The sequence below is a fragment of the Sapajus apella genome, unplaced genomic scaffold (genome assembly GCF_009761245.1).
Source record: "Sapajus apella isolate SASKATOON/1434 unplaced genomic scaffold, GSC_monkey_1.0 scaffold53, whole genome shotgun sequence".
NCBI lineage: Eukaryota > Metazoa > Chordata > Mammalia > Primates > Cebidae > Sapajus > Sapajus apella.
In genome coordinates this window covers 2,084,028-2,096,839 of record NW_022436993.1, presented here as the reverse complement: position 1 = coordinate 2,096,839, position 12,812 = coordinate 2,084,028, and the positions used below count along the sequence as shown (strand labels likewise).

Here is a 12,812-nt window from a genome sequence, read left to right as displayed (position 1 = left end):
AAGTCACTCTACAATGACCTGTTAGTCAAGGTATTTGACACTCTACCATCCACAAGCATCTTATATAGCTTAACGCTGCAACAGCCTTATCAAAAATCAACTCAAAAAACTCAACAAAAAAATAAACCTGACTCAAAAATGGGCAAAAGACTTGAATAGACATTTCTCAAAAGAAGACAGACAAATGGCCAATAAGTACATGAAAAGACACTATCACTTATCATTAGGGCAATGCAAATCAAAACCACAATGAGATACAACCTCCCATCCATAATGATGGTTACTATCAAAAAATCAGGATGTGAAGGAACTGGAGCCCTTGCACAGTCACTATGAAACACAGTATAGTAATTCCTCACAAAATTAAAAACAGAATTACCACATACCACAGCAATTCCAATTATAGGTATATACCCCAAAGAAATGAAAGCAGGGTCACTTAGCAGTTTTATTCACAAAAGCCAAAAGATGGAAGTAATCCAAGTATCCATCAACAGATCAATGGATGCACAAAATGTGATAGATACATACAATAGAATAGTATTCAGACTTAACAATGAAGGAACTTCAGGCCCCACGCGGTGGCTCACGCCCGTAATCCTAGCACTTTGGGAAGCCGAGGCAGGTGGATCACTTGAGGTCGAGAGTTCGAGACCAGCCTGACCAACATGGAGAAACCCCATCTCTACTAAAAATACAAAATTAGCCAGGGGTGGTGGAACATGCCTGTAATTCCAGCTACTCAGGAGGCTGAGGCAGGAGAATCGATTGAGCCAAGGAGACAGAGGTTGCAGCGAACCAAGATCATGCCATTGCACTCCATCCCGGGCAACAAGAGCAAAACTCCATCTCAAAAAGTAAGAATAATAATAATGAAGGAACTTCTGACACATGCTACAATACAGGTGAACCTTGAGGACATTATGCTGAGTGAAATAAGCCAGTCACAAAAAGACAAATATTGTATGATTCCATTTATATGAGGTACCTAGAGTAGTAAAATTCACAGACAGAAAATTGAGATAGTGGTTGCCTGGGGAAGGAAAGCTCAATGGAAACTTGTTGTTTAATGCATATAGGGTTTCATTTCTACAAGATGAAAGGAGTCCTAGAGATTACTGGTTTCTCAACATTGTAACTGTACTTAACACTACTGAACTATACACTTAAAAATGATTAAGATGGTAATCACATATGTATTTTACCACAATTTTTTAAAAATTTTTAATCAATTCAAAAGATTTCTGAGTATACCTCCATCACCTGCTTCTGGTCTACATAAGAATACAGCAGTCTGGTCACTGAATGTGGCTGTTTCCAGGAAGAGAACTCCTCTTGGTCACTTGGCATTCCACCCTGACCATTCCTAAGCATGATGCTTCTTTTTTTTTTTTTTTTTTTAATTGTCTTTTATATATTTACTTTACATCAGAAATTTTCAACCATCTCTTTTGCATCTGCCGGAAGAGCCAGTAAATAAAAATAATAATTTTAAATACCACGAATATCTAGAAATCTCAAAATTCCTTTCTTTGCACAATAGCAAAGAATTTGGAGTAAAATAAGAGTTGATCATAATTATATGCAAGGGATAGTACTATAAAACTACCTGATTATACTATTTGAACAATGTGAATTTCCCACAATGCATTTAACATCATATTACTATTATACTTTTCAATGTTACATAAAATTTAGTCTGTCTTTGTCATGAAAAGTACCCTCCAGTAATTTTCTCTTTTCAATTGTTTTTTAAGGAATATTTGACAATGACTCTCAAAACACTACATTGCAACCCAACAGAACATTTTTAGTGCAAACTGTATTAAAGTGAAACAACTTCAGTTTCCAAATATCTAACCAATAAGAAAAGCTTAATTGTATTTTTAAAATTTTTTGCAATTATTTTTGATGTCATTTAGAAAAATCTGTCGCATGATGCTTCTTTCTTTCCTCTAATGGAAATCCAGGCTGGCTTGATTGGTCTACTCTCTGGGTGGCAGCCCAGCCAAAAGGAGATCCTTGGTATAAACTTAATTCAGGTTCAGCCACCTGAAATTGACAATCTGTATTTTCTTGCTGCATTTCCATGGTCTTAAATAATAAAGATAATAAGTACACTGCTTCCAGTAGCGTGGCTCATGTGGACCAAAGTAGGAGACATAAGAAGGTCTCTCCAAGTTTAATAAAAAGGCCTTTTGTCACTCTTGCACCTAACCCTTCGGACAAAAGGTCTGGGTTTGAGTCTGAGATTATTGGAAAAAAGGTAAAGTTAGCTACTGGAATGGGACACACTGATTTTGTGGCAGTCGAAAGGGTACAACAACCCTGTCTGGCACCTGTGGGGAAAACACCTTAGACACTGGCAAGTAAGGAAACAGGAGGGACATTAACTGATCTGTCATTTAGAATCATCCCTCACAAAGAACATTTCTCTGCAAATGTGCAAAATCTCAAATTTAACTGACTACTGGGTCTGCCCCGATCCTGCCACAGCTTGGATCACTACTCAATCATCACTCTCCTTAACCGCACAGTCTCTAAGAAGCAGCAGAGGATAGTCCAAGCTCCCGAATCTCCCACACAAAATGCCTGTCCATAACTTTAGGCGTCTTTTCCACCCCTATTCCTGTGGCTATTAATCATTTCAGTCACTTCCAGGGACAGTCACTTCAAGGGACAGGTGAAGGTCATCAAGTTGGTGGCATAGATAAGAAACAGAACAGATTGGACTAACTGCCTTCAGGCAGAGTCTCTCCACAAACAAAAACTAAACAAGTATTCATACTGAACTCAACCCTAAGGCTTACCAGCCATCAGGGAGGCAACACTGGAGGCAAACAACTAGCAGCCTGTGCCCTCTGACTTAAAAGTAGGTCCCACATAAGGGTGGCAGGGGGTGGGGAGAGGTAGGACAATATAAACAACACATTCCTTATAGGCACAAAGTCCTTGTGAGATTTTCTTATGTGGAAGTCAGGCATTGCCTCTCTTCAGAAAATGTGAAGGCTTGTACACCAAGACAATAATCGCTACAATGGCCGGGCGCGGTGGCTCACGCCTGTAATCCCAGCACTTTGGGAGGCCGAGGCGGGTGGATCACGAGGTCAAGAGATAGAGACCATCCTGGTCAACACGGTGAAACCCCGTCTCTACTAAAACTACAAAAAATTAGCTGGGCATGGTGGTGCATGCCTGTGATCCCAGCTACTCAGGAGGCTGAGGCAGGAGAATTGCCTGAACCCAGGAGGCGGAGGTTGCGGTGAGCCGAGATCACGCCATTGCACTCCAGCCTAGGTAACAAGAGTGAAACTCTGTCTCCAAAAAAAAAAAAAAATCGCTACAATGGGAGTCATCCAATTAGAAAAGGTTATTTGAAATTTGTTCCCAACTTTAGCTAAAGCAAGCAATGACATGACCTTGGGCCTAGAGGCATTCAGGACAATCTCAAATCACTATCCAGGATTGTTACAGATAAAAGAATAGCCCTACACTTCCTCTTTGTAGACCAGGGCCAAATCTGAGCTACATATTCTGCAGTAACTAGATTAATGCCTTGGGCCAAGAGGAAAGTCAGTGCAGAAACAAAGAGAAAGCCACCTGGCTCTCTTAGGTAGACCCTAAAGATTTGTTGCATTTGTTCTGTGCGCAGGATCTTGCACCCTGGGGAGCATAATTGAAGTCAATATTGCAATCTGGCCTCATCCTGCTATCCTGTTGATAGTAATTTTAGTGAAATGTGTCATAAGAAAAACTAAATGGATCTGGTCCCAGCCTCTGTCGGAAAGATTAAACAGAGTGACCAATGAAGTTGTATCATCATGGGAAGAAAATCTTACCAGAAGCCAAGAAGATATAGAAATGAAGAGTGAATACTGTCGGCAGGCAATCATACTTGGATCTTTCATGTTTCTGTACCTCTTGTGGGTAAAGAGACTGATTCCTTTTTTTTGATACTAATTTGTTAAGCATGTTTGTACTATATAAGGAATCGAAAAACAGTGTCTCCCTCAGGAACAAAAGGCAGGTTTGATTGCTGTCTAGTACAATAAAGATGTCATCTCCAGCTGGGCAAGGTGGCTCATGCCTGTAATCCCAGCACTTTGGGAGGCTGAGCGGGGCAGATCACCTGAGTTCAGGAGTTCGAGACTAGCCTGGCCAACATGGTGAAGCCCCGTCTCTACTAAAAATACAAAAATACACCACTACATGGTGGTGCACACCTGTAGTCTCAGCTACTTAGGGGCACTGAGGCATGAGGATCATTTGAACCTGGGAGGCAGAGGTTGCAGTGAACAAAGATCATGCCACTCCACTCCAGCCTGGGCCAGAGTGAGACTCCACATAAAAAATTAAAAATTAAAAAAAGGCTGGGAGATGGCTCATGCCTGTAATCCCAGCACTTTGGAAGACCGAGGCGGGCGGATCATAAGGTCAAAAGATTGAGACCATCCTGGCCAACATAGTGAAACCCCATCTCTACTAAAATTAGCTGGGCGTGGTAGTACATGCCTGCAGTCCCAGCTACTCAGGAGGCTGAGGTAGGTGAATTGCTTGAACCTGGGAGGCGGAGGTTGCAGTGAGCCAAGATCGTGCCACTGCACTCCAGCCTGGTGACACAGTGAAACTCTGGCTCAAAAAAAAAAAAAATGTCATCTCCCTCCAGGGTAAAGGTCAGGTAGGCTTACTGTCCATCATCAAAGTTTGGGTTCCCTAAACTGGTGGTCCCTCTCCTGTAATAGACTGCAGTGCATTACAGGAGAGACATCACCACACACATCACTCAGCCCCTTTCACCTTCCTCTATGGCGCAGTGGGCTTGGGAAACCAGCACAAATGCTAACACTCTGACTCCCATTATTCTCACAGTAATAAAGTCCTATGTCTCTGGCCCAGAAGTCTTCTGTCTTCTACTGGCATCTAGAAAAGATATTGGCTTGCACGGAAGGCAAAATCTAACTCTCTACAGTTCTTGAAAAAACAGTTTTTATTGTGAAACAATTCACATATTCTGACCACCCCCATCCCCAAGTAATTCTGAAGATTCTCTGACACAATCATTGATGTTACAAAATGTAAGCCCAATTTTTGTAGAATGGCTCTCAACACATCTTTTTTTTTGAGACAGGATCTTGCTGTCGCCCAGGCTGGAGTGCCTTGGCTCACTCACGCAATTCTCATGTCTCAAACTCTTGAGTAGCTGGGACTACAGGCACATGGCACTGCACCCGGCTTATTTTGACAGGGTTTCACCATGTTGGCCAGGCTGATCTTAAACTCCTGACCTTAAGTGATTTGCCTGCCTCAGCCTCCTAAAGTGCTGGATTACAAGCGTGAGCCACCATGCCTGGCCTCTCTACACATCTTTTAAACTCCTTTCTTTTCCAATAGGTCCAGAACTAGTACAAATTTTAGCCCAATCCTGCTCGACACAGAATTAAGTTGAGGAATCCCTAACTCCGTAGAAGGAAAAATACTGAGATTTCACTGGAAGTTGGAAATGATGAGACCAGTATTCACCTAGGTTTGTTTCTACCTCTCCCAAACACTCATGCTCTATCTCCTTTGTAAGGTCATCTTATAAACAGTGTCTGCAATTCAATCCTCAGCACCTTCTCCTTTACAACCCCTTGGCAAACTCATCCACATTCAGGTTTAAATTACCATATATACACACAAACTTTTCTATTCAAGAACCCTCCTCTAAGCTGTAGGTTCGTGTATGAAAACTGACATTCTCTCAGATATTTCAATGGTACCTTAAAGTGAATGTGTTCAAAATCAAATACACAGGCTACTCAATCCTATTTCAATGTTCCTACCTCAATTCTCTATTCATTTATGTAAGTCAGACATCTAGCGTTTACTTCATGTTTAATTTCACTAAATCCCATCACATTTACCTTTAAATACCAGAAATCTGTTTCCAATGCTTTAATCCTACTCAATCTATTATCATCTCTCACCTTGGCTATTCCAACACCCTTCTAACTGGTCCACTTACACCCAATCTGGCCTTTTTCCAGTCTGCTCTCTATGGGGTAACCATGGAGATCTTTATAAAAGAAGTAAATGTGAGAAAACAAAATGAAAAATGTGTACGTCTCACCTGTTTAAACCCTATTAAAAGAGCATTCCACATGGTCCCCAATCCTCAAGAGAAAAATCAATCCAAAATGTCGTTCTTTCCCTTTTTCTCAAACATCATGGAATGCACAACTCTCCTTAAAAATCAACCTTTTTTTTTTTTTTTTCACCCTTCCTACTTCACTCACACACTACAGAACTATTCAGGACACTATTTCAAATTACGTGAAAAATTCCACTCTGGTCTACTGCCTCTCCATTCTCTCAATTCAGAAGCATAAAAGTCCAAAACACAACACGTCCAGCAAAGCGCAACCCTCCATATGGCAGGGTGAGCAAATAAAGTGGGTAGGATGAACAGAGCAGGTTTGGAAGATTTGTATAACAACAGCATGCATATGTTCACCAAGCGAGAGTTAGCTTTTTCAGCGAGACTAATTCTCATACTTAAATTTCCTTACTTTCACACTTTTTTCTTCAACTTCACATAGCAAAAGCAGCAGTCTGACAGAAAAAAACAATAAGCTTTTAGTTTTAAATATGAGAGACAAAAATCAGAGTAACCCCAGTTGAGAGGAATAAATGGCCTAGGAAATTACCCTATGGCAATCCTTAGACCCACCAGTTTTTGTGGTTTTTTCTTTTGTTTTGTTTTGTTTTTTAAGCATGCAAACTTGAAATTAGAAAATTAGGTCTGAATATTAGGTCTTTTGCTTATGGGTATAAAATTTTATACAAGTTTGAATTAACTAAAATTTCATTTTGCTTATGATACGGTTTGGCTCTGTGTCCCCACCCAAATCTCATCTTGAATTGTACTCCCATAATTCCCAGGTGTTGCCAGGGGAACCTGGTGGGAGGTAATTGAATCCCGGGGTCAGTTTCCCCCATACTGTTCTTGTGGTAGTGAATAAGTCTCACGAGATCTGATGGTTTCATCAGGGGTTTCCACTTATGCATCCTTCTCATTTTCTCTTGCCCCTGCTGTGTAAGAAGTGCCTTTTGCCTCCTGACATGATTCTTAACCCTCCCCAGCCATGTGAAACTGTAAGCCCAACTGAACCTCTTTTTCTTCCCAGTCTCAGGTATGTCTTTATCAACAATGCGAAAACGGAATAATACAGCTTATATAAAATGGGAATAGCATATTAGAAACTTTAACATTGCTTGATACAAAAAGTACTAAAAAATAATAAATCTGAAACTTATTTATCAAACTACCCAATCTATAACTGTTCAATTAAAATAAAGCATTTCTAAAATATTAATATGAAAACATGAATGTATCACATTATGTATCTGAATACGATGAATGTCAATTAGGTTCAAACCTCCAGTTTTGCCACTGGCAATACAATTTTGAAGGACTCCTCAAAGCCAGTCTAATAAACATTAAGGTACTAGCAGTTTGAAACTCAACTGATTTCAAGGTAAACAAATCCTAAATGCTAAAATTCATTTGAAACAAAAGTGGACCCTCATTTTCTTGGCAGGAACTGAACATGTAGTCCCACTCCCCGTTACGTACAGAAGCAAAGGGAAGAGTTCCGGCCCTTACACACCCCCCACCCCTGGCGTCATGTCTTTGGTGCCATGCAGCTTCCCGTCTGCCAGTTCCATCCTCAAGCACCGCAACACCAGGAAAAAGGAAAAAGAAAAAGGAAAGTGGATCTTAGAGGTAGGGACATCAAAGGTACTAACTACAGAAAAGATAAAAATCCAAAGACAAGTTCTCAATAAATGAAGACTATGCTTGATGCGTCAGCACCTGAAGGAGAACAGACAAAATCAAAATAGGATATACATAAAACAAATTTGCAAGTAATCAATAGAATGAACATGTACAGGGGGAATCACCTTTTAAAGTATGAATACATAAAGACATTTGAATTATATCTGCACTATATACTAATTCAAAGCTCACAAAATTCAAGAAGTGTAACAAATGATGGTGTTTCTGTTTACTGGCTAAACATGACAATAAAACTGTTTAACTACTGCCCTGTTCAGTTTTGAAATTATATAATGGTTCACAAACTTTTTAATGTGAAGGAAATCTTCACATTTTAAAAGGAATTTTCTGTATTTTATTAATATTTTATGTTTTATTTAACTTTTAAGTTCAGGGGTATATGTGTAAGATGTGTAAGTTTGTTGCATAGGTAAACATGTGTCATGGGTGTTTGTTGTACAGATTATTTCCTTACCCAGGTATTAAGCCTAGTATCCATTAGGTTTTTCCTGATCCTCTCCCTCCTCCCACCCTTCACCCTCTGGTAGACCCCAGTGTGCAATGTTCCCTCTAGGTGCTTATGTGTTCTCATCATTTAGATTCTACATTTAAGTAAGAACATGCAGTATTTGGTTTTTTGTTCCTGCACTAGTTTGCTAAGGATAATGGCCTCGAGCTCCATCCATGTCCCTGAAAAAACATAATCTTATTCTTTTTCGATGGCTGCACAGTACTCCATGGTGCGCGCGTGCGTGTGTGTGTGTGTATATATATATGTACCACATTTTCTTTATCCAATCTATCACTGATGGGACATTTAGACTGATTCCATGTCTTTGCTATTGAGAATAGTGCTACAGTGAACACACATGTGCATGTGTCTTCATAACAGAACGATTTATATTCCTTTGGATATATTCCCAGTAATGGGATTGCTGGGTCAAATGGTATTTTCTTTCTCTAGGTCTTTGAGGAATCACCACACTGTCTTCCACAATGGTTGAACTAATTTACATTCCCACCAACAGTGTAAAAGTGTTCCTTTTTCTCCATAACCTCACCAGCATCTGTTATTTTTTTAACTTTTTAATAATGGCCATTCTGACTGGTGTGAGATGGTATCTCACGGCAGTTTTGATTTGCATTTCTCTAATGGTCAGTGATGTTGATTTTTTTCCATATGATTGTTGGCTCCATGTACGTCCTCTGAGAAGTGTCTGTTCATATCCTTTCCCCACTTTTTAATGGTTTTTTTTTTAAGTTTGCTAAAGTTCCTTTTAGATGCTGGATATTAGACCTTTGTCAGAAAAATGTGGAATACTTCACATTTTTGCGAAGTATTTGCATGTCATCCTTGCACAGGAGCCATGCTAATCTTCTCTGTATTCTTCCAATTTTAGTATATGTGCTGCAGAAGTGGGCACTTATGTTATATTTTTATCACATAAAATGAAATTGCACTGCAATGGGCTGGTAAAAATGATATAGTTGTACTTAGTCTAATACAAAGCAAATAAGACCTCTGAATTTGGGTAATGAAAGAGGCATAATATAGAGCTAATATTGGCTGGGCTCAGCGACTCACACCTGTAATCCCAGCCCTTTGGGAGGCCAAGGAGTCCAGGAGTTCGAGATTAGCCTAGGCAACATGGTAAAACTCCGTCTCTACAAAAAAGTGCAAAAAAAAAATAGAGTGAATACAATACAACTGGAAAACCCTTTTGGCAGACTCAATATGACAAGCAAAGATAATATCAAGAGTTGTGAGGAGACTACTAGCAATATGGAACTAAGATAATCAACAGAAATATTCTACAATAAAAATTATTAGAACACCCTGAATGAAACCCTAAAAACTCTCCCCTACCCAATTTTACTTCTAGTTATAAATGAGAGAATAAGGAAACAGTGAGACAGACGTTTGAAAAAACAAAACAAAACAAAAAAAAACCTGGAAAAAAAAAATTAAACAGTCTTCAAAACCAGATGCAACACACCCCCACCAACTTACAACCTCATGTACACCTGTCCCCCTTCTATCCAATGTTGTCTTCATGCCAAGTGTTCCCAAATTGATCTACAGCTTCAAAGCATCCCAATACAAATGCCAACAGAGATTTTCAAGGTTATAAACTTATATGGGAGGGCAAAGGGGAAACAATAGCTAAGACATGGTCTAAAAGAAAAATTAGAAGGGAGGAGGCTAACCTGCCTACTGAGATATGAAACCATAGTAAAGAAGATAGTAGGGTTCTTACAGGGCTAAATGGACCAATACAACAGAAAAGAGAATTCAGAAACAAAATCATGCTTATAAGGAAACTTGGTATCTTAGAGTGATAGCACAGCAGGAAAGAATGTATTATTTGAGTAGAGCAACTAGTTTGCCATATAGAAAAAAAAAACACTGAAAATGGATCCCTACCTCAAACCATAGGAGAAAACTAATTCCAGATCCTTAAATTTAAATGCAAATAAATGGAATATTTATACTTGAAATATTACACATTAATGAGCATGAACAAACTACTATGAATGAATTATGTATATGCAATATGGATAAATCTTAGAAATTATAATGCTGAATAAAAAAAGCAAGCCATGCCAGACTGCATACAGGATAAATCTATTGTTATAAGCCCAAACACAAGCAAAATTAAACAATAATTGTTTAGTAATACATATATATGTGATTTTTAAAAATGTTAAGTGCAAGGGAATGATAAACATCCCTTTTGTGGTTGGCAAGAAGTATACAGATAGAAGAAACAGAATTGGTCATTTTCTTTTTTTTTTTTTTTTTTTTTTTTGAGGGGGGTTTTACTTATTTTTCCCAGGCTGGAGTGCAATGGCGCGATCTCGGCTCACCGCAACCTCCGCCTCCTGGGTTCAGGCAATTCTCCTGCCTCAGCCTCCTGAGTAGCTGGGATTACAGGCAAGCGCCACCAAGCCTGGCTGATTTTTTGTATTTTTTAGTAGAGACGGGGTTTCACCATGTTGACCAGGATGGTCTCGATCTCTTGACCTCGTGATCCACCTGCCTCGGCCTCCCAAAGTGCTGGGATTACAGGCTTGAGCCACCGCGCCCGGCCTCAGAATTGGTCATTTTCTAGCTTTTAGTTTTAATGGTGGATTCAGAGATGTTTGATTTATTATAAATGTTATAATACATATTACATTTATTCGTTTGAATGATATATTCATTCAAAAGTATAAGACAATTTTTAAGTCTTTAATTACACTACAAATAGCACAGAGAAAGGAAAGATTAATACTCCTGGAACAACATCAAAAGACTCCATGAAAGAAACCCCATTTTTACCAGTCATATCTGGCAGGCAGAAGAGAAAAAAGGAAAGTGGGGAAAAGGTCAAAATCCAGGCACAGGGGACAGCATAAGCCAGGGCAAAGAGGCATGAAAAGACAACACCTTCTCCGAGATTAGAGAAAAGCTAAAATAGCATGAATAAACCTAAGTTGAACTCTAATTAAGAGACAAAGAAAAGACTATGGAAATTAGGAGACCAGGCTTGAAAACTTCTTTTTAAATGGTCAAGCAAGGCTTTTATAAAAATAAGCAGATTGAGAATTGAATAAATAAAATTAATTGTGTGGTAAACAAAAGTTCTAAAGGAAACATTAAAATATTCTAAAAGCAATTATATTGAGAGAGGAAAACATTTTCTAAAATAAACATGGAAATAAAATGATAAACTCCATAAGCAGACAAGATTTTAAAATTATCTTTTAAGATATGATTATTTTAAACCGCTGTACAAAACGAAACACAAAACGAAATGTGTTTTCGTTTTGTTCTTTTTCCTCTCCCTTGTCACTCTGGAGGAAATATTTAAAGATCTTAAAGAAAAACCTTTCCTAATCATCAAAAGACAGAAAGGCAGGCAGGAAAGAGGTATGACACAGCAACACTACTTAATGTTTCATGTATTTTCTACAATGTCATCTCAGAAGGCCTACTATCCTCACAACTGCTACTGCTACTACAGGGAGGGCATTATAGGATTTAAGCAAAGAACCTTGTACATAAGTAAAAACATAATAAATGTCTGCAAAAAAAAAATAACTACAGAATGAAAATGGAAATATTTTTACCCTGAATAGAAAAGAGAGGGGGGTATGAAAAGGGCAAAAGAAGAGAGTCCTGAGACAAGCTGCACAAAGAAAGCCTCAGCCAAGAAAGAGACAATCTGTGTCTGTCATTGCTTATTTGGACCAGACTCTGGAAATGGCCTTATGCCCAAAATTCTGTGTAACAGATCTTTGTTCAATAAGCTTGAAACAAGGTCCCAATCAACTTCGAAGTTAACTTGATTCAGAATGACCTATATACACATCATAAAATAGATCTATTTAGAAAAGATGAGCTGCAAAATCAGACTCTGGTGGAAAAACAAAAAACACTTGGATCAGAATTATTCTGAAATATTTTGGCCTGGGAAAAGCTGAATCTGTCACTAACATTCTAGCCCATGCCTAATTTTTTAATACTTCCCATGACATTTTTCTGTCACCTCTTCACCTACTTAATTATGTAAGAAAAACTACAAAATATTCTATGTGGTAATTACATCTCCACCTCAAAAAGGAAAATTTTGCTTAGTTTAGTGATAATCATTTCTTATCCAAACTAGAATCTAAGCTAAATATGAACTTCTAATAGAACATTAGATCACAGTTTATCTTCTAAACAGCAGGTCATGAATTTGTGCTTATTCTTCAACCTACTACTACTCCTTACCTAACAACTAACATTTGTTTTAATATTTCCTGAGTGTCTCTCCCTTCTTAAAAAGATAATATATTGGCCGGGCACGGTGGCTCAAGCCTGTAATCCCAGCACTGTGGGAGGCCGAGGCGGGTGGATCACGAGGTCAAGAGATCGAGACCATCCTGGTCAACATGGTGAAACCCCGTCTCTACTAAAACTACAAAAAATTAGCTGGGCATGGTGGCGCGTGCCTGTAATCCCAGC

General features: G+C 38.8%; 1 protein-coding gene, 1 non-coding gene and 1 pseudogene across 19 annotated transcripts in view; 1 reads left to right on the top strand and 2 right to left on the bottom strand.

Moving 5' to 3' along the window:
• ABI1 (abl interactor 1) overlaps positions 1-12,812 on the bottom strand; it is a 123,667-nt gene that overhangs the window by 34,111 nt on the left and 76,744 nt on the right. The gene's annotated exons all lie outside the window — the stretch shown is intronic.
• Positions 7,564-7,727, top strand: LOC116527279. Its single transcript, XR_004258470.1, has one exon. It is a non-coding gene; the product is annotated as a small nucleolar RNA SNORA57 (small nucleolar RNA).
• On the bottom strand, positions 9,126-9,243 carry LOC116527271 (annotated as a pseudogene).